Source organism: Notamacropus eugenii, chromosome 4, assembly GCF_028372415.1.
Source record: "Notamacropus eugenii isolate mMacEug1 chromosome 4, mMacEug1.pri_v2, whole genome shotgun sequence".
Taxonomy (NCBI): Eukaryota; Metazoa; Chordata; class Mammalia; order Diprotodontia; family Macropodidae; genus Notamacropus; species Notamacropus eugenii.
The window spans coordinates 10,533,481-10,555,438 of NC_092875.1; the positions used below are offsets into that span (position 1 = coordinate 10,533,481).

The following is a 21,958-nucleotide window of genomic DNA, read 5'->3' on the forward strand; positions in this document are numbered from 1 at the left end:
AGGCACCTCAAAGTGAGAACCTGAAAAGGCCTTAGCCTAAAAGAGCCAGGGCCTCCCATTGCATCCTGGGCCATCTCCAGTCATCCTGATAAATATCTGGCCAATGGATCTAGATGGCTCAGGAGAAGAAAGTGAGACTGGTGACCTTGCACAGCCCTCCCTCACTCAGATCCAAGTCAACTGCAAGTCATGTCATCATCTCCCTGATGTCACAGTCTTCTTCGAATGAAGGACAAACATACAAGGTTTTAATTCTGTATCTACTTGGATTTATATGTGTGGCCTTCCCCCTTAGAAGATGAGTTTCCGGAGGTCAGAAACTATATTACTTTTGTCTCTGTATCTCCAGCACACAAAAAGTCCTTGTGAATCGATTGCTTGGCTGTCATGACCAAATGTCCTTTAGGAAGCCCCTCCTCATGGAGAGCAGCCATTTGGACAACCAGGATAATTGGATTTGACCTTTACATAAAACTCAGTGGAGCTGGCTCTTCATTCTCCCTCTGGCAATGTTCTTACTGGCCTCTTCTTGAATCCTTTACAGAGTTGCAATAAAACTGTATTGTCAAGCTAATGGTTGTTGAGGGGAGAGGATATTATTTCTCATGCCTAGCTAACATCACAGCTGTTACTATGGGCAGTGGAGGGGAAAGGCAGAACAGGGAGCCAGGGAGAGCTGGGAAAGCAGAGAGCAAGGCCAGGGAGGTGCCAGTAACCCCTGGGTAGGAAGGGATCCCTCCCAGGAGGCAGCAGACAGTGACTAGAGGGCAGGACAAACAGGGGATCCCAAAGCACCCAGAGATACAGGAACATAAAGGCCCCAAGGATCAGAGGCAGGGTCAGGCTGCTGGTTAAAATGCCAGGCAGTTGTGTGAGGACCAGAAGCTTTATGGGACAGTAAAGGTAGGTCAAGGAGAGTCAGAGGATCTGGTTCAAGGCACCAAGGCCAGAATGAACTCTGTGATTATCAATCTATCTTCCCATCTGGATATGATGGGGATGAAATCTGAACCTCAAAAGGAAAAAAATCATATCTTTGGGATCTGGACCCACTAAAGGAAAAGCCCCATGGACTTTCCCATGTGGTCCAGGTCCCTGGTGTTCACCTGGGGCAATCGCCTCTTCCCAGTTAATTAACTGTCCTTTCCTGGTCTGCACCTGGTCCCACCAGAGGACCACCACTCCCTTAATTCTATCTAGACCCCTATTCTGTTCCCACAACTTTTACTGAAGGTTTATAGACTCTTGGTGCTGACCTCATTGCCTGTGAAACTTGGACAGTTTACCAGTACCATGCTGGGAAACTGAATTGCTTCCATTTGAATTGTCTTAGGAAGTTTCTGAAGATCACTCAGCAGGATAAGGTACCAGACACTGAAGTCCCTTCTCAAAGTAAACTGCCAAGCATTCAAACTATGCTTCAGAGAGCACAACTCCGATGGGTTGGCCGCATTGTTCAAATGCAAAATGTACACTTGCCCAAAACACCATATTATGGAAAACTCACACTGGGCGGGCGGTCAGAAGTAGTCACACAAGGGCCCTCTCAAGGTCTGTTAAATACTTTGAAATTGATGGTGCGACATGGGAGACATTGGCACAGGACCGCTCAGCATGACGTGCCCATATCAGCAAGGGTGCTGAGCTCTATGAGCAAAGCAGAAGTGAAATAGCTCAAAGGAAACACAGGATGCACAAATTTAGAGAATCCATCCCAAAGGTTTACATAGACTATTTGTGCCCGACCTATGGTAGAGCATTCATATTGATCTGATCAGCCACAGCTGTACACACTGAAACTTGACTCTAGCAGAGTGATGTCATTTTGGTCCTCTTGGAGAACAAAGGACAACCACCACCCCCACTTTCTGTGTAGAAGGTCCATCTTAACCCCTATTAAATTGGTCAGATTCAGTCTGCCTCACTTGTCATTACAAGTATCACAAATGCCCAGATTCCTTAAGAGTCTGGTGGATATGGAAGATTTTTAGAATCACACCCACCCTCTATTGTGTTCTAATTAATCTTATCTTTGGCTGAAAGAAGGCTCGCATGGAAATCATTCACACAGGCAGGACTTGTGTGTCACTATTTTGGGGTCCCAGCACCCCTCAACCTCAGCAGAGGGAGGGTTCCCATCACTGAGGGACTACAGTGAAGGCTGAATGACCACATGCCACGCATATCATAGTGGGGATTCCTTCTAGGGGCTACTGTTGTCTCTTCCTGTTCTGAAATTCCCTGACCAGATCATACTCTATTTTCAATGTTAGAACAGGGATTCCCCATCTGTGGGCTGTAGGGGCACATGGAGGAAGCCCAGATCCTGAAATAAGCTAATATAGACTGTGTCTATGGTTTTGATTTGCATTATTCAGTCATTTCAGTTCTGTCTGACTCTCTGTGACCCTGTTTGGGGTTTTCTTGACAAAGAGACTGGAAGGGTTTACCATTTCCTTCTCCAGCTCATTTTACAGAGGAGGAAACTGAGGCAGATGAGGTAAAGTGACTTACCAAGTGTCTCACCAATAGTATATGTTTGAGGCCAGGTTTGAGCTCAGGACCTACTGACTCTATGACTGGCACTCTATCCACAGAGCCACTTAGCTGTTCATAGCATCTCTAGTGAGGTTTTTATCAACATACATGTAAGGAGGGGGATCTGGCATATGCTTAGACACCAGGAGTGTCTTTAGTTCATGCAACTTCTCTACATGGAGGATGCTCAGGGTCTGCTTCCAGAAGGGTGATAAAGTATGGCAGAGGTGCCTTGGGACCCCTAGTTCTGGTTGGCTGACCATGTCATTGGGAGAAGTCAGAACAATCAGCCATCTTTAAAAAGGCTGAGTCAGCTCTTTGCATCTGTGGGAGTTCAGTCACTCCTTCCTTCAAGTCTCTTGGTAAGAAATCATACCATGGTATGAAATCTGAGGCCATGGTCCTTGGCCACGTGGCTTGAACTTTTTCAGTTCTAGGTACAGGGAGTGGAACATCAAGACAGAACCCCAGAAGCTCAAAGGGTTGTTAAGAGGGTGCCCCTCCCAGTATTCCAAAAGTTGGGTCTCAGGCAGCACCCCCAGAATTGATGGAGTGAGGAGCAAAGAGCGACTTTTTGTGATTGTCCTAGCAGAAGCTAAAACAAGGATTTGTGTGGCCACAGGGGAGCTGCCTTTGGGACATGAGTTTGGTGGGACTGATATTATGTAGAAATCCAGGTAAGTTTGAGCCTTGGACTTCACTAGGGACTGAGATGTGTGTGTGTGTGTGTGTGTGTGTGTGTGAGTGTCCAAAAGCTTTGAGACAAGTGTTTGTACTTTCCTCTAACCTCAATCCTTGCAAGTAAAGATTGATTTGTGTAAGCTAATCGATGCTAAATAGTTAAGTGAAACTGAGATTGACCCCTAACAATGAGGGAGCCACTTTGCTTGTGGCATTAGAAGAGGCCCCCCCTACCACCTGGAAGGGGAGATCTTGGTCTCTGAGAGACTACGGCTAGGGGTAGGGAACCTGTGGCTTCGAAGTCACACGTGGCCCTCTAGGTCCTCAAGAGCAGCCCTTTTGTTGAGGTCAGGAAACCATATGTTGAGGTTAGGGGTGCTCGAGGCCCCAAAATATCTACACCCCAGGTCCTGCCTGAATGAATTTGACCCAAGCCTTCTTGATTCTTCTTGGTCTTACTCCATGTGTTTTCTCAATCATTGGATTAAGGACCAGGGGGCATTTTGGATACTTTATGGAGGTTATAAGGAGGGTTCTGTTGAAATGGCTAAATATCCAGAGACAGGGACCGAGGTCCTTCTCTTTTGACAGGTCCCACTCGTTTGCCTGGCTAGTACTGACTGTTTCCTGATAGAGACACAGAAAGCAAGGGCATTATGGGAGGTCATGTGAAAAGTTAAACAGGGTCTAGGATCTGGGGTTGGCCTGGCAGAGTGGGTCTTGTGGCTTTGTGCCTGAGGGATAGGTTCCACAGCTTAATGGTTTAAGATACCAGGGCATGATGTCAGGAGCTCCAGGGGTGCTCTGGACTAGATATGCGGGGGGGGGGGGGGGGGGGGGGGGGGGGGGGGGAGATTGCAAAGAGATGGCCAAAGGGGACAGTTGTGGAGTGTGCAGCCCCGACACTAGGAGACATGAAGAATCAGTCACTAGCATAGCAAGGAAGGAAGATTGGCTGCGCCTTCAGCTGTTGGGCTAGGGGAAGGAGGTGAAAGGTAGCAGCTAAGGCCCCACATCCCAGAATCTCAGAATGGGAATGTAACTGTGAGGACATCTGACCCAGCCTAGACCTTGACCGGTGGCACCCTCCCCCTCTCACTCAAGAGCTGACTGTCTGCAGCTGGAGCCGGAGAAAGCTGAGCTATGAGGAGCCCTTGGAATTCCTGCTGCAGCAGACACTTGGAACGTGGGAGGGAGAGGACTAGGAAGGAACTCTTTGAATGCTGTGTGGCTGTGGAGGAGTGTCCTAGTGCTTTGGTCTTTCTCTGCCGACGCTAGTGTGGGGCTGAACTGCTTGAGCTCTGTGGTAAAGGGACTTTCTGCACCCACCCAATCCCCCTCCCTGGCCACCGATCCTCCATTTGTGTTGGTAAAGTAAGCCTGGAGGGTCAGGGCAGGTTCATGAGGTGCTTGGCACATAGTGAGAGTTTAATAAATGCTTATCATTCATTCACAGGAAGATAACCTCCATAATACACCCTGCCCTGGTCAATCAAATGTGGAGGAAATGAAGAAAACCTGTGTGCTATGAGTTTATGGGGAAAACATGCCCCCAAAAGAAAAAGTAACTTTCAAGGTCAAAGAAGTAGGTTGTATGAATAGAGACTGACCCTGAGGCAGTATTTCATTCAATTGCAGGGTAAGGGAGTCCACTCCCTAGGTGATGAGATTAACTGCAGAGAAAGCATCCCAGAGCCAACCTGAAGCCCCAAGGCAATGCATTCTCTCTAATCACCGGATAACCCTCCACTATGACTCGGTTTCCCCAATAAGTAAAGTGGCCATGGAGCAGCCTCATCTGAGAGACTCCTTTTGTCCTCAGTAATGTCCTGGGAAGGCAGTGTATGACTCTGTAGGTGGCTTTCTCCCTTTGTTTCTGGGATGCTAATTAGGCCTTTTATTTTCTGGTCTTGCCTCTTGCCCTTTGGAACTCCAGTCCTTGAGATCTAGGTAGGAATAATTACCTTTTGGAAGGATCTTAGGACCATAGGAATTCCCCAACAAAATTAGCAAGTCACTATCAAGCTCATACCCTCTGCTAAGCACTGAGGATACAAATCCTTGCCCTGCCCTCCAGGAGCTAGCCTTCTAATGGGGGAGACTCTACAGTACAAAATATAGACTAGGAAGGAAGGAAGGAAAGGGAGGCAATTCAGGAGGCAAGGCACTAACTAGGGGCATGTGGGAGGGGGAGATCAGGCTTTCAACCTCTTGTGGAAAGTGAGGTTTGAGCTGAATACTGAAGGAAGGCAGGAGGAGGAGGTGAAGGGGTCAGACCTCTACTCAGACTGTTGGGTTCAGTCCATGGTGCTATGAAAGGAAAACTTCCTAGTGATAGGGTTCAGACTCTGGGAACCTCCTTGAACACCCATGGAATCTTCCCACTTAATCCGGCCTTTCATACTCAAATGTGTTGCACTTGGCCTAGCCTGACCTTTCACTGTCAATAACCTCTCGATTGCCCCACCTGCTTCCCAGCCCTGTATTTTCTGATACCTCCCAATTGCTTCCAGCTATTTCCCACCCTGGATTACATCACTATTTACCCCAATCCCATCAAGATCCTCCTTAGACCCTCCTCCCAGACCTCTAGATCGTCCCCATGGACTTTCTGTATATAAGTTCCATCTAGCCTCCATGAAGGCACTCAGGTTCAATCCAGCTCAGACTCTGTCTAGCTGAGATTCTATCTGGTCCGCTTGTGAACACTAGCATAACAAATGCTTAGGCTTCCTTAAGAGTCAACCCAGTATGGCGAATCTTTAATAAACTTTGTTTTCCTTTGGCTTTAAGAAGGCTTGAGTCAAATTCATTAGAGCAGGACCCGGCGTGTCAGTATTTCGGGGATCCCCAGCACCCCTGAACCTCAACACTAAGACTCAAAACTATCTGATCTAAAATGTTCTCCTAGAGGAAGAAGTGAGATCCCCTAAATTGAATGTCTTTTAAGAAGTGGCAATTTGAGAAAAAGAGAATCACCTTTATGATTGATCAAATGAAGTGAACATGGTCACCATATGATAATTGTAACAATAGCTGGCATTTATATAGCACCTTAAGTGCAAAGTACTTTATAAATACCATCTCATTTGATCCTCACAATACCCCTGGGAGGTTATCCCGCTTTCACAGATGAGGGAATTGAGTTTATCAAGAAGATCAATAGTTAATGCCCATAATTACGCAGCTGGTAAATATCTGAGACTGAATTCGAACTCATATTTTCCTGACTTCCAGTTCAGTTTGCTATCCACGACACCACCGAGGTACCTATTATATAGATGAGGAGCTATCTTCAAGAACTGGGTAGTTTGTCTTAAGAAAGGGATTAGATTTCAGTGAAAGCAGAACTGGGAGAAATTGGAGAAAGTTGGAGATTTTGTTTGGCTTGGCATAAAAGGTAATGTTGGGGGTTCTGCCCCCACCCCAATTAATGTAATCACAGAACAGACAGACACCACAATCCATCAATCAGCTGAGTAAATCAGATATTAAGGGATTTTATTTTTACCATCTCTTCGAGATGTGTGGATGAGCCATTCAGCTGTCTGAAAGGACCATAGGACAGTGGGCCACTGGATGGGCCACACAGGAAATACCTTATGATTGGTTGAGAAGATCAAGTCATCTCTCAGACTATATACAGAAATTGCAATCAATTTAGTGGTAAGTCAGTTAATCATTAGACAGGTCCAGAAGGGAAGCACCCCAGGTTCAGGTGCTAGGAAATGAATTGCTTGGGGAACAGGGAAAAAGAGATAATTACTCTGTTCCTCTTCTTTATTCCCACCCCAGCCCCTCCATTGACCACATCACCAGAGACAAAGGGTCAGCAGGAGAAGCATCTAGCAGATGGCAGAGAGATAAATGGAGAGTAAAATAGCCCAAGAAAGAAAAATCCAAATCCATACCTGGGAAGAGAGAGAGACTGTATGTAGAGGATGAACATGGACAAGCATGGAGACATGCCAATGCTTTCCCTCTGTTGATGAACTCTAGTTTATCCCATCTACTATTCATCCTTTCTTCTCATTCTCTAAGAGGAGCAATGACAATTGCATTTTAATGAAGCAGAGTTCTCAGCCTCACTCCTCCAGTCATTAGGGAGTACAATGGCAAAACATAGGTCAAGATGACTAATGATGGTGCAACACCCTGTCTATATCTTCTTGGTACATAGGTGTTTCTAAGTTGTCTCCACCACTGGCTTGTGAGCATCTTGAGAGCAGACTGTCTTTGCCTTTCTTTGTATCCTCAGTGCTTAGCAGATTGTAGGTGCTTAATGTTTATTTACTGAGTGAATAGTCATCAGAGAGACGAAGCACCTTCAAAGCGTGTGACTGCTTGGAGGTTAGTTTTAGATTTGAGAAAGAAGTTCCAATAACAAGGATTTGTGAGTTTATCATTTGACCCTATGTGTTCATTACCACCATTCTCTAAATTTGAGCCCACTGTGCACAGCAACCTGGTGAGTACAAGGAGAGAGTATGCCTCAGACATTTTAATTCTAATAAATATTCTTTCTTAAAGTCCATTAAGTGTAGTTGACTGTCAGTGGGAAGTGTGCTGGTAGGGGCTCACCTTTGGAACCTGTTAGAACCTTGAGACAAATACTAGTTACCTGACTTTTTGGGATTGCTTTTACCCAGCCTGGAAGTGGAAACCAAGGAAGTAGCCTCACAGAGGGTGTCACAAAGGGAAAACTCCCTAGTTATCAGAACTGTCCAAAAGTGAAATATCTTGCTTCAAGAAGAGAGATTCTGATGACCAGTGGCCTCTGGGAAGATTCCAATTTATTAGACATGAAGAGTCAATTCTTGTTAAGCTCTGGGTTGGGTTAGATGCCTTCTGGGATCCCTTCAAGTATTAAATTGTATAATTCTGTGATCTGTGGCTTCAGTGGCTGTGCTCCCAACCTCATCGTTCATCTGCCTCACTTTCCTTGCTGTGCTAATTGATCAGCCAATCAATGGGCATTTATTGAGTTTGCTATGTGCCAGGCTCCACGACACAAATATAAAAGTGAGGTAGTCTGTATCCTTAAGAAGAAACTGTTGACCTGAAAACTTGGTTAGAGAAAAGGCAACAGGCTAAATGCATACATTTTATGATTTAATTAATTAATCAATTCCCCATAAAGAAAACGGTTACATAGCGCTATGGAGCCAGGATCAGAACTGGCTGGCTTAGTACAGAAATTGACTGTCTTAAGTACATTTTGCCATGAGAAAGGAGTTCTCACATTGTAAACACATTGTAATTAGGTTTTGTGATCTCAGGCTATGGGCATCTTCCTTCCATAGCATGCCTTTGTGATTCAAGGTAAGGAAAAGTCCCATCACCCAGACTGCAGACATCCTGTCCTCAACAGGCCTTTGAAATTGTTTATTCACAACCCAAGGTGTAGGCATCCTCTAAACAAAGGAGACTATTAGGTTCAGACTCATCTTAATTCAAACTTTGGCCCTTATTAAAGTCTAAAATTTATATTAAATATTAACAGAACCTACGTACTCATACATGTGTGTATACATGAATGTGCATATACATACATAACATATACATACACTTATACATGTGTATACATACACGTAACCCAATACAACATATAAACAAAATTTCCAAGCAATTTCAGAGGATGAATGAGACCCACAACCAAGTGGATAAAGAAAGGAGTCTTGAAGGAATTAGCATTGGAGCTGGTCCTTGATGGTAACTAGGAGCTCCAAGAGGGAGAACATTCCAGGCATGTTGCCTTTGCAAAGGCACAAAGGTAGGAGGCAGAATGTTATTTGTGGGGAACATTTCAGAGCCAAAGACCAGTTTAAATGTTAGCGTGTATCTGCTTGTCTCCCTCCTCATTCCTCTCCACTCCACTCCTACTATGGGGCTTCTTGGGATGACCTTCAGTGGGGTGCAGCCTCCACCAAGGCTACCTGGTTCACCTCGATTTTCACTTCCATGCAGATGACTCCTTAGCCAGTCCTGACTTGATACTGGATATCTCTAACTCGATATCCCACAAGCATATTAAACTCAACAGTACCAAGATAAAAGTCATTGTTTTACCTCCCAGACTCACCCCTCTTGTGAACATTGCTTCCACCTGAGGACACTATCATCCTTCCATTCATCCAGGTTCACACCCTCTGAGTTGTCCCAGACTCCCTACTCTCACTCATCCACCACACTCAGCCAGTTGTCAGACTTACCATTTGTGCCTCCATGATGTCTCTTGGATATTTCTCCTTTTTTCCTCTCACACAACCACCACCCAGGTTCAGGCTTCCCTGCCTCAAGGCTCTCCCCACCCCACCCCAACTCAGCTGTCAAAATGATTTTCCTAGAGTGAAGGTCTGATTTCATTTTCACTCTCCTCAGTAAACTCCAGTGGCTACCCATTGCCAGTCCTTCCTCAGTAATATGGTTACTTTCTGTCTGTGTGGAACAGTGGAAAGAGTGATGGGTCTGGAATCTGAGGGCAAGGGTCACTTCCTACCTCTGGAACTTTGGAAGTCATTCAACTTTTTCAGGCTTCTATTTCTTCAACTGTAACGTGTGAGGGTTGGGCCAGATGACCTCAAATCAGTCAGTCAGTCAGTTCACATTTATTAAGGGCCTACTATGGGGCAGGCACTGTTTTACAAAGGAAAATCAGAAGACAGTCCCCGCCCTCAGGGAACTCGCAATCCAAGGGAACCTCAAAGATCCCTTCAAACTCCAGGTCTGTGATCGTATCATTTCTTATAATACTGTGGATGTATCTTGAGAGGCGAGTACTCTCTGGGCTCATTATACCAAAAGCAGGCAGTTACATCTCCCCCTCAGGGTTGTGGGGGTCTCTTCTCAAATGCCATCAGCTCAAGGCCCTTTTTTAGGTGCGTCCCTCCACTATTAGCCACCAGTGACTTGTGCTCCAGATCAATTTAACTAATTAGCATTTTAATCAATTAGCTTTTAAATAGGGGTGCTTACTTCTAAGACCTAACAAGAACAAAGGTACAAGTATTTCTTTCTAACACCTGGCAGGACCCTCTCTGGGGAAAGTGGGCTCATGCTGAATGATGTGTTTACATAACATTGGTCTCACCAAGTTCATGAGCTAAGAAAGATCTTAACAGTCACTCTTTACTCTTTGGGGCACTGATGCTGGTCTGCTTGCCAAACCTGGTATGCACTTGACTCCTAGACTCAGGTGCCTGTGCTCCCTAAGGCATGTTCTCTTGACCTTTGGAAACTCATTAAGTCAGAGCCTTCACCTAAAATGAAATAACAAATGTTGAGGCATAGACACCTCCAAGGCCCATATTTATGGGGCCACTTTGTTGGCCTTTGAGAGAGACCCTAATTACCCTTCCCTTATAGCAAGATCTTGCACCAGATACATTGAGTAGAGTCAAATTGAGAGAAGAGATATGAGAGAGAGAGAGACAGAGAGGGAGAGGGAGAGAGAGAAAGAGGGAGAGAGGGAGAGGGAGAGAGAAAGAGAAAGACAGAGAGACAAACAGAGAGACAGAGAGAGAGAAGCAAAGGTCACCCCATGCCTTTCTGAAAGACAATCAAAGAGTGTTCTATTCACTGCGTTCTAGGTATCTAGTATTTTTCTAGTGTCTAGTATCTCCCTCTTCCAGTCTAACCCCCACACAGCTTTCAAAATGGTTTCACTAAAGTGAAGGCCTGGACCAATTACACAATATGCTCCAAAATCTCCCTAGGATATTCCTTCCATTTCATATCCTCATGACTCTCCTGGAAGCAAGTTCCCTGGTCACTGTCCCCAATACCACTGGCACTTGGTATGTACTCATGAAGATTGGGTTCATTGACCAGCACCCCACTGCACTTATATTTACACAAGGTTATGTGTGGCATTCCCTCCTCCTCATTAGAATGCAAGCTCCTTGAGATGGCTTTTTCTGTTTCTTTGTGCATGATTGCCATGATGCCTGGTAAATAGTAAGCACTTAATTAAGGCTTCTTAATTGAACAATTTAATCTATGATCTTACATGAGGATGCTGAACCCAGTAGACCTCTTTTCTTTGGGGTTTCCACATAATCTCAAGATTTCCAAATTAAATGCTCAGCCTCACCTAGAATAAACCTCAAATGAAGAAAAGAAGTACTGTGATATCTGTGGAAGATGATTCCATCTTGAACTCCCTTGAAAGGGATTTACTTCTAAGAGTATTCGGAGCACCTTGTTCTTTGGAGGTCATTTTATGTTACCCTTTACAAAGGTGTCAGGAGGCACCGGTAATGATTTTATGTGACTTGCATTATGTTTATATAAGAAGGAAGTGAGGTCTCTCTGAGTAGGGTTGGTTTTTAAGGCACAAGGAATGGCAGCTGCTGGGCCTCTCAGTCCATGTAGCATTCTCTATGGCACCAAATCTCCCTCTGTTCTTCTGGTTACTAATTGTTCAGTCTGAGAAAGAATGCTGCTGCCCCCTGCCCATTAGTCATCCTGAGTCACTCCCCTAATTGCAGCTGGGTTCATTTGCTAATGAGCAAAAGAAAGAAAGAAAGAATTGCCTTATGATTTGAAACCTTAAAGATAGCTCTAAAGAGATCTTCACATTTTATGTGCATCCTTAAATACAAGGGCTTATGAAAATAATGCACTCAATCAGGTGGGAGACAAAGCAGCCACTGTGGCACCTGACTTTGGGGCCTTGGGATCCTCTTTCTTCTCCTCCTCTGCTCCCATTTCCTTCACTGCAGAAATGATTGCTGTACATGCAGGCAACATAAACTTCAAATGAGACCCCAAAAGTCTAGAGATAAGGGTTCTGGGTAGTTGAAAGCCTTTTGGAACTTTGGGTTACTCAGGTTACAACATTGGTAATGACCAGTAACAGGGACCCTCTAATAAGAAGAAGTAGCTCTAAGAAGGCCCATTTATTGGCTACCAGCAGGTGGCACTGTTAGCCACTCTCCTGGGCCTGTTCAACAAAAAGCTGGAAACATTCAGCTGGCCCCCTTCACCATTCTGGCGTCCATGGAGCTCTAACCCATTAAGCAGACAAGCTAAGATCTGAAAACGACTGAGAATTTCTTGGAGGAGAAAGATAAAATTGCCAAAGACAGTCAGTTTCTCAAGGAGGAACTTTGTGGCTGTTGTAGAAAATGTTTGGAAACAAGGTGATTTGATGAAGAATGCCTCTGGAGAATTTGCAGATGATCCCTGTTCTTTGGAGAAGCATGGCAATGTGGTTTAAGCTGCCTGCTCCTTGTTCTCAGCTGCTACCTGATTGCTTATTTTGGTGGACATGGCAGAAGTCTACAAAGTTCTTATTCAGCTGTAAGTTGTGGAAAATGGTGTCTTAAAACTTAGAAATGTGGATACAGAGCAAGATTTAGGCATACAGTATATATCCCTAAAAGCTGAAGTGAAAAAGTTGAACGTTATGGCAGCCAAAACACAACAGGAACTGAAAAACGTGGGCCATCAGGATCAAATGGGCTGCAGTCAGAGGAAAACTACCCCCCAAATTCCAATACTATATACAGCTGTCCAAGACTGCCTCTAGTATCCAATGTGGTTGCTTATAAAGCCAAGAGGGACTTGATATACAAACAGGTGCACAAGCTTTATCTGGGATCTCCAATGCAGTCCAGGCCACAATTTCTGGTGATGCCTCCTAGCAGCAGGGTGAAGAAGAAGCAGAATTGGCATGTGCACTCTATAACTTTGATAAATAAGGAATTATTGACCCTCTGGGCTTCAGGGTAGAGCATTTCATGCCTTCCCTTGAGGAGCACCTGGAGATCATTAGTGGAGGAGCCCTTGTGATAGATTCATCTGGTACCCATTATGACATGTGATAGGCCTTACAGGATCTACTCTCTGAATATTTGGGGAATGCTGGATACAGGAAAGAAATAATGCCCTTAATTCTTCAACAGACAAAATGACAAAAAAAGACCAAAGATTTACACAGGATAGCTTCACAAAGCTGTTACAGGCCCCATTTCAGATTCATTTTTGAAACCCAACATGTCACTTTTGGCACTATTGATTGAGACTGCAAAGAATGAAAATAAGAAAGAAGTTAATGAGTATGTTCAAGTTTTCCGTGAATACGGTAACAAATTAATTGAGGTTGCTCACTTAGCCTGTTCTGTTTCAAACAGTGAAGAAGGTGTAAAGCTGGTTCCCATATCAGCAAGCCACCTGGAAACCTGGAAGCTCTCTATCCTCGATTTACTAATGCTGCATTGACTCTAGCTGTAAAACCACAAAGTAAACTGGCCCAGAAGAACATGCATCTTTTTAGAGAACAGTGGGGAAAACCAAGCAGATGTCGTTGCCTTCCATTGATAATTTCCTGGCCATTTCAGAGAATCCCATTTTGGAAGATGGAGATAAGTGCCTAATTATTCTCCAAGAATGAGCTGTTAATGATCTTCCAGACCATCCTGTTGGTGCCACTTGGGGTTGGGCAGCCAATCGTTCATGTTGTCACTTCAGAGATGGATAACTATGACCCTGGAGTCTAGACTGAAAAGATTCTGGAGGCCATTGGAATGCTTTTTAATACAGTTATGACATGCTTTACTGAACAGCTAGAGTTCTCAGGTCTAATCCTTCCCAATCAAGGGATGAAAATGAATTTATTGATGCCTCTCAATTGGTCTATGATGGCATGTGGGATAATCAAAGAGTTATTAGGGCTGAGCTTCCCCAAGAATAGTGGCTAGTTTTCAGAAAGAGAAGAGCAAGGGATGCCAAAATCTCCAAATGGGATAAGGGTGGCAATAATATTATTGTCCTGCCCAGACAGATGTGCATGATCATGATGGAGATGGCCAATTTCACCAGAGGCAAAGAATCATTTAAAAATACATCAGATGTAATTTGTTCAGCTAAGAAAATTGCTGAGTCAGGATCAAGGATAGATAGGTTCAGAAGAATTATTGTGGACTATTGTCCAGACCTCTTTGTGTATCTCCAACACATTTTTCTGTACTACCATCAGGTCAATATCCCAGCAAAGTCAAAGCAGAAGGTCAGAACCTGTGAGGGGAGCTTGTTGTCTCTGGGGTTGCATGGTGCAATGTCCCCGAGCCAGGCAGCTAAGAACCTGATGAATGCTGTGGTACAGACTGTGAAAGCCTGATATATGGCCTCCACCAAGTACCAGAAATCCCAGGGAATGTCTCCCCCACCTTTTCTGCTGTGTCCTCAACAATGAAGACCCCAGAAGAGAAGCCCTTGGTGAAGAGAGAGAAAGAAGCAGGATGAAATGAAAATCAAGCGGGCATCTCAGAAGCATTTGAATCTTGTGCAGGCCCTTGGTGAGTTCAGCTCCATGGACAGTACCTTCAGTAGCCTCAGCTACTTTCACTACCTACCATCATCTTCTCCAAACTAACTCTCCTTCAAGTGATTCTGTAAATCATGGACATTTCCTCTTCATTCAAATGTATTTACTTAATATAATGTTGATATTAGATGCTATGGGGAATGTAGATTTTTTAAAAATCCAACCATGTGCTATCAATATGAGAACAAGTATGTATTTCAGTTAAGGATGCTTTTTGATAACAGAAGTACCATTTCTAATTGCTTTTTTAAAAATATAAGTTTGAATTAAAATGAACTATAGCCAGAGATGGCTAACACCATATATCTTTTGTTCCCTGCTTTTTATAATATTTCATTTTTCCCCAATTACATGTTAAAACAATTTTAAAACTTTTTTTAAAGTTCTGAGTTCCCAACTCTATTTCTCGTTGCCCTCCTCCCTTCTCTCCCCACTCCCTCAGATGGTAGACAATCAGATATAGGGTATGCATGTAACACTATATATCTTGATATGTCTGTCTCAGTGACAGAAACTTAGAATGGTGATTGAGAGATCTGAGCTCTCGTCAGTGAACCAAAAGGTAGGAACTGTTACTCTTAGTATTCAGGAGGGGGAATAGTTAAGAAAATATATCATTATTATATACCTTTCAAAGTTCTTACATTTGGAGGAGAACACTTTAGTACACTTTGCTGTGGAGAAGGCTGTCTTCAAAGAAACCATGTTAGGCAAATAGATAGAGTTTATTAAATGAAAGAGTGACCCGAAGCACCTCAGCCTGCCCATTGGGCATCTTGGGGAGCTAAGTGTCTACTGAAGTTGTCCATAGCCCCTTTGAAAGGAATGTCATGTAAGTCTGCAAAATGACAATCTATAGGAAATTCAGTAAAATGTAATACATTACAAAGAAAACTCATTACTCTCTTTAGAACACAGAATGAGAATGTTAATGCTTGGTTACAAATTATTAATGTACTTTGCTGCAGGACATTAATAAAATTGCTCTTTAAGAAAAGAGAAAATAATGCACTCATTTTCTGTCTTAGTTTTGCTAACATTAACCAAGCTTTAGCAGGGGCTGATTAAAGTAGCAATAGCTAGCTCTGTGTCATTTCAATTTTTTCTGAGTCTGTTTCCTCTTGTGCTTGACAGTTTTCCAGGACAAGGGGGTAGGTAGGCAGGTGTGGCGTGATTAAAGGGGTGTCCCAATCACTGCAGTGGCCACCCCCTTGAAGACATCCTGTGATATTAACAATTGGGACAACCTTTATTCAGCACTTTGTGAGCTCCCCTGAACTAACCCAACTAGCTGATCCTTTCAGGGAACTCTGTGATATTAATCACCAATCATAAGCACCCATGGAGCCATGGCATCCTTTCTTCTGCCTAGGAGCTTCCTCTGGTACATAATTCTACCCTTGAGGTGTTGCTACTGTGCTCACAGGGCTGAGACCCTAACCAGCAGCCATTCCCCCATCTCTAAGCAGGCATGCAGTCTGGATCGCTGGGGTGCTGTCTTTAATTAGGGGGATTAGGGATTAGTCTCGCCTTCCTCTTACTGTATAGATTTGGAATTCCCCCACTGCTGTACCCCTGGGAAAATTTACTTAAGACTAGAGTAGCTCATGTCTAGCTCTTCCCAAAAAAGTACTTACTGTACGATATGAATCAGGGTAGAAAAGGGTAATTTATTGCTACACACAAAAAGAATGCTAAACACAGAACACTCCCAAGCGTGCATTCACAGAGTGTATTAAACAGAATTCAGTAACAACTTAGAAGTACTGCTACAATCTGTTGGGAGATTGATACTTTACTTGATCAGAATACACTGCAGTATACAGTACTGCTAATAAGGCATTTTACATTTCACTTTAGTTTGGCACTCTCCTAACAACTCTGTAGATAAAATAACCAAGCTTGGGCCAGTCGTCTTCTTATTGGCAGACATCCTCTCTAAAAGCATTGAAATAATGTCTAGAGATGCTCCCCTGATTCTCTAAGAGGGCCTTGGGACCTCTCAAAGTAACCATCAGGTTTTCTCAGATCCTGGAAATGTCTACCTTAGAATACTTAAGACCAGGAAAGCACAAACAAAAGAGGCAAAGACATGTCTGGAGCCCAGGGCACTTAATTAGTTTTGGCCACCGCATATGTGTCATTTGGGCAAGGCTGTCATGATACTGAAGTTGAGAAGGACCCAGATTTTTCTACCCTTCTCTGGAGTCACATGATGCCACCTGGAGATTAGAGGGGAAAAGATGCAGCAGGTTTGGTGCCTTCCCAAATGTTCCCGAGAGTGAGATCAAGCTTCTCCGCAGGTGCATCATCCTCAGCCATTCTAACTTCTGTAGCATCTTTTACTTCTATGGGAGTGACTGAAATTTTGCCAAGTGCTTTCTTCATCATAACTCCACGAGACTGATAATACAAGTATAATTTCCATTGTACGAATGATAAAGCCAAGAGCCTGTAAAGTCCATCATCGCTTAGCCAGTATGTATCTAATTTTTGTTACTGTAATGGGGCTTTGTGTAAGTCCAGATTGCCTATCGTGGAGGCCAGGGTCATCAATGTTACATGGGGTGGGGGGGGGTCTTGTCTAGGATAAAACCGGATCGTTCACATTTGCAGAGGCCCCGGGAGAGATTCTCTGCCTGGAATTTATGTTTTGGATACCCCACATTTCGAGATCCTAGAGAAATGGACAAAAATGAAATATTTTAGATGATATAATTGTATAGTGACCTTCCCGCCTCCCACCCCAGTTTGTGTCCCCTCACACATTGCTCCATTGAAGTCATTTTGTGACCTTTCCCTTTGTTAATTGCTTGCGTGCTTACATGCTGACATTTCCTGCATTACTGAATCTTGTGAACGTTATCAGTACTAAGTTTAAGGGAAGAAATCTGAAGTTTGCCTCACTAGCACACTGCTGCCTAATGGAAATTTCCCTATCATTCTGTCTGTGTGTAAACAGACTCGATTTTTTGTGAGAGCCACATTCTCGGTGCCTTCTTAGAGTAAGGGGGCCTGTGCCTAAAACCCACAAGTAGTTGACATGCTTTGCTATTTCTCTAATGGAGACTGTTCTTCTGGCCCTATGGGTGAGTTTGCAATTCTATTTGGTGTACTCTGGCAGTAGCAAGGATCCATGGGAGACTCTAGGGTGTTCTTTGGACTAAGGACCCAAAAGAAATTTGCATAGACCTTCTTGGGCAATTTCTCTACCCAGAGGGCCTAGAATTCTCCAGGAAAGTAACTCTTCCCACTTTGGTTCATTTGATGGGAGGTTAATAAATCAAAAATCAAGGTTAGAAGATAAAATGCTTAATTAGCAACAGCTAATGGGTGACTAGTCAAGTGACTAGCAACTCCACCAAACCAAGGGAGATCCACCATACTCATTTAGGCAGCCTTAGGGCATTGTGGATCTGGAGTGTGGTGAGGTTGCTCAACCACTTTCCTTATTTGGAAGGTTGAATGACAGGGACAGTGTGTCGGGTGATTGGGGGAAGTCGAGAATGTCTTAAATTTGGGGTTGGGGTTTGTTAATTTGGTTATTTGCAGGAGTTGCCAAAGAACTCATTTATTCAGGTCTCCAGAATAGTGGAGACCTAGAAGGAGTGGGCTTATCCTGTTGTTGAATAAAATAAAGAGATGGGGGAGGCATTCAGTCTGTCGTTACACAACCCTATAGCTTCCTTTCTTTGACCTTGAAGGCTATTTTTTCTGGGGAAAAGATGTTTCTCCCATATCTATTTCTTCCACAACTTCTCTGGCATTTGCTTACAGATCCCTAGAGAATTTTGGTGTGCTCTGTGTAGAAAAGGACACTTTGATCAGACCCCAGTTGGATGGACTTGTGTATACATGGAGGGAATCGTGGAAGAGTTTTTCACCCAGTTGTTTTCCTCAGAGAAGGGAGATGCCTAAGCGATCCCCAGGTCTCAGATCCCTGTGGACAGAGCTCCATGTAGCAGGGAAAGAAAGGTCAGTGAGGACCAAGTGTTCTTGGTCTTTTCTGTCTTTTGTTTGGGGACTGAGAAAGGCCCTGTGAGGCGCCTGTTAAGGCTAAGCAAGCAGAAATTCTTGGGAAACTTTGTGAAATGTTTCTTGTTTTGCAGAGTCTGGAAAGCCTTTGTCCTTTTGGATAATTGTGATTTTGGTTTGTACTGCGCTCTTGGAATATTACGTCAGAGGTGTCAAGCACACAGCCTGTGCAGCAGCAGCACACAGTAGGACACGACCCAGATCAAAATGCAACTGGGAAAGATTTCATAAAGTTAAATTACAATAAAAAGTAGAAAATATTTCATTTGAAAACTAAGTCATTGTGAGGCCTGAAGGGATCCTCACGGATGGATTAGTGGGCTCCGTTTCTATGGAATCTGACACCACTGGTTGTGAACAATCGTACAACACTTAGCTACTTTCACTCTTTCCTGTGTGGTGCTGGGGCAGCCAGTGAGAGGACATTGTTATGTTTGCCTCCCCTGAGACCCCAGAGAACCATTTGGAATTTTTGCCAGAAAGCAAATAGTTCAAACAGAAGGCAAGAGTGTAACTGGGCTTTGCCGAGCATGTCCACATCACCCAACGTGGAGGCCTTGATAGTCCCTGATAACTTAGTGATTGATTGAATTTGGTATACTTCAACTGAAGGTGAAACTGTGTTTAGACTTAAAGGGAGTGACGAGGTAGAAAGGAGCGTACATGGAGCGAGCAGGATGCATGAGGTGAGATATGAGGTAAGATTTGTGGTGTGACCAGCCAGAAAAGAGGTCAAGAAGACTGTGCTTTGAAGCCCCCACTTTGGATTTATCCCTGTGCTTTCACAAAGTGCCCCCCAACTACCTGCCATTCCAGAACAGCTCTTCCCTTCCCCTTTCCTGTTCTCTTTGCTTATCTGTATGTGACATTCCAGAGCCTGGCTCCTCCTCCCCTTCTCTCACTCCCCTTCCCCCATCCTGTCAAACTGTATATAGACCAGACACCTAACTTGGCTTAGTGCTCTGTCTCTCATAGGGAGCAAGGCCCGTGGGGTACATCACCCCAGTAAATGCCTTTAGTTAACTTGGAGACAGTCTGAACAAATTCATTCAAGACACTGCCATCTACATGTCTATTCCTCATCATTTTGGTGCACCCCAACATTTTGGGGTATCTGTGAACCCCAACATTTCATGGTGACCTCTCCATAGGACTGAAAACTACTGAGGTTCCCAATTATTGCCTCTAGAATGCTTAGAATTCTATCATGAGCTACTCTGCTGGTGATCAAGCTATTTTCCATCCTCTTCTTTTGAACCCATTCCAGATCTCTGGTAAAAATATTAGTGTTGCAAAAATTTTTCGGGCCCTTGCTATCACTGGATAGATTAATATATACATATACATATGTACAGAGAGAGAGGAGATGAGAGACAGAGACAGAGAGACACAGAAAGTGAGAGAGGCAGAGAGAGATAGAGAGAGAGAGATACACACACACACACACATACACACACACGCATACACAGATAGTTAGTTGGCACCATGGATAGAGTGTTAGACCTGGAGTCAGGAAAGACCTGAGTTCAATTCCAGCCTCAGACATTTCCTAACTGTGTAACCCTGGACAAAACACTGTTTACTTCAGTCTCCTCAACTGTAAAGTTCGCTGGACAAGGAAATAGCAAATCACTCCAGTATCTTTCCCAAGAAAACCCCTAGTGAGGTCACCAAGAGTCAAACACAACTAAAAAAATTGCTGGACAACAACATATATGTGTGTGCATATACACACATATACACATGTGTATGTATATATACACAATATACATTTATGCACATGTATATATACACACACAATACACACATGTATGTGTGCATAGATAGATCCTGTCCCGGACACAGACAGGTGTACCGTGTTTTATTTATCCACTCAAGAGTACGAGTACAACACGTAGGTAAGTGATGGTGTGTCTTCCAGTTCCACGGATGACTTCTCTGAGCTCCAGGATCCAGAGAGTTTGGGAAAGCTCATTGAGGATCCATAGAGAGGCTTACAAAGCAGTTTGGGGTAAGATCAGGTCAAAAGGTATGTTTTTAGGAAAAGAAGGAGGCTGTTTAAATGGTTAGAAAGACCTTTAATACAATAATTTACACCAGACTTTCTTCAGTCAGCGACTAGATTACCTTTGGTAAGCTCTTCTGAGGTTTCTGATTGGATAAAGAGAAGGCAGAACTTTCTGCCATTATTCAAAGTTCTAGTGATGAGGGTTAGAAGGAGGGGTGGTAGTACAGGAGCTCCCTGTATGGGAGTAACATAAATTACTGTAACAGGAGTTCCCTGCATGGGCCATCTGGAGAAGAATTCATGGACTCAAGCATTGTTGAGGTCAAGGCAGGCAAGATTCGGCAGGCAGGTTCTTAGGGAGCCTGCAACCTTAGAGGGGTACAGGGAAAGTTTATATAGGATATTCTATAGTGAAACATGTTCCCAATATGCTAAGTAGGTGATTCAGGGTGGGATTAGGGAGTGGTTGTGTGTGTTTGTTCTTCGTTGCTGAAGAAGACCATGCCATCAGAGAAATAATGACATGACTCGCACTTGACTTTGTTCTGAGTGAGGGAGGGCTGTGCAGGTCACCAGCCTCACTTCGCCTTCAGAGCCATCTGAATCCAGTGACCAGATATTCATCAGGATGACTGGAGATGACCCAGGATGAGGCAATTGGGGTTAAGTGACTTGCCCAAAGTCACACAGCTAATGAGTGTCAAGTGTCTGAGGTGAGATTTGAACTCAGGCCCTCCTGACTCCTGCACTGGTGCTCTATCCACTGCACCACCTAGCTGGAATGGTTGGTTCTTAAAGGAATATGCACTTTTGGTTGCAGGTATTTTACCCAGAGTTCATCAGGAAATAGCCCAAAGGCGGGCTACCTGGAGGTGTGGTTGTAGGCCTGAAACATCACTAAGTCAACCAACTGTCAGGGCTGACCAGGAATACCAGGCTGCTCTCATCAATGTCTTGTTAGACAAGATAAATGGGAGTATACGTATGTCTAAGTCTAGGATACATATGATTGGTCAGTGAGTAGTAAATGTCATTATGACTCAGTGCACAACCAGTACACAGCTGGTTCAGACTAATAAATTCTATAGGTACCTCTGGCTGCTGTATCAGGAAGGGAGATAATGGTTGTTTCTGGGGCAGGCTGTGTCCTTGGGCTGGGGAGAAACTGCCTGGATGGTATTTGGAGGCTAGGGAGAAATGGGATTTTTGGAAAGAAATGTGATTTTAGAATTGGGGCCCAAGCACATGCACCCAAGTACCTCATCACTGGGAATTTTCTTTTATAAACATAAAATGATGGGGGTGGGGGAGGAGAATGGAGGAAGGAGACATTCAGTGCCTTCAGTGTCACCAGGAAAAGATAAAGA

The 21,958-nt window shown here is 44.0% G+C and overlaps 2 pseudogenes; both read left to right on the top strand.

Moving 5' to 3' along the window:
* Positions 1-11,161: 11,161 nt before the first annotated feature.
* Positions 11,162-13,921, top strand: LOC140502155 (catenin alpha-1 pseudogene; annotated as a pseudogene).
* On the top strand, positions 13,623-14,596 carry LOC140502156 (catenin alpha-1 pseudogene; annotated as a pseudogene).
* The last annotated feature ends 7,362 nt before the right edge of the window (positions 14,597-21,958 follow it).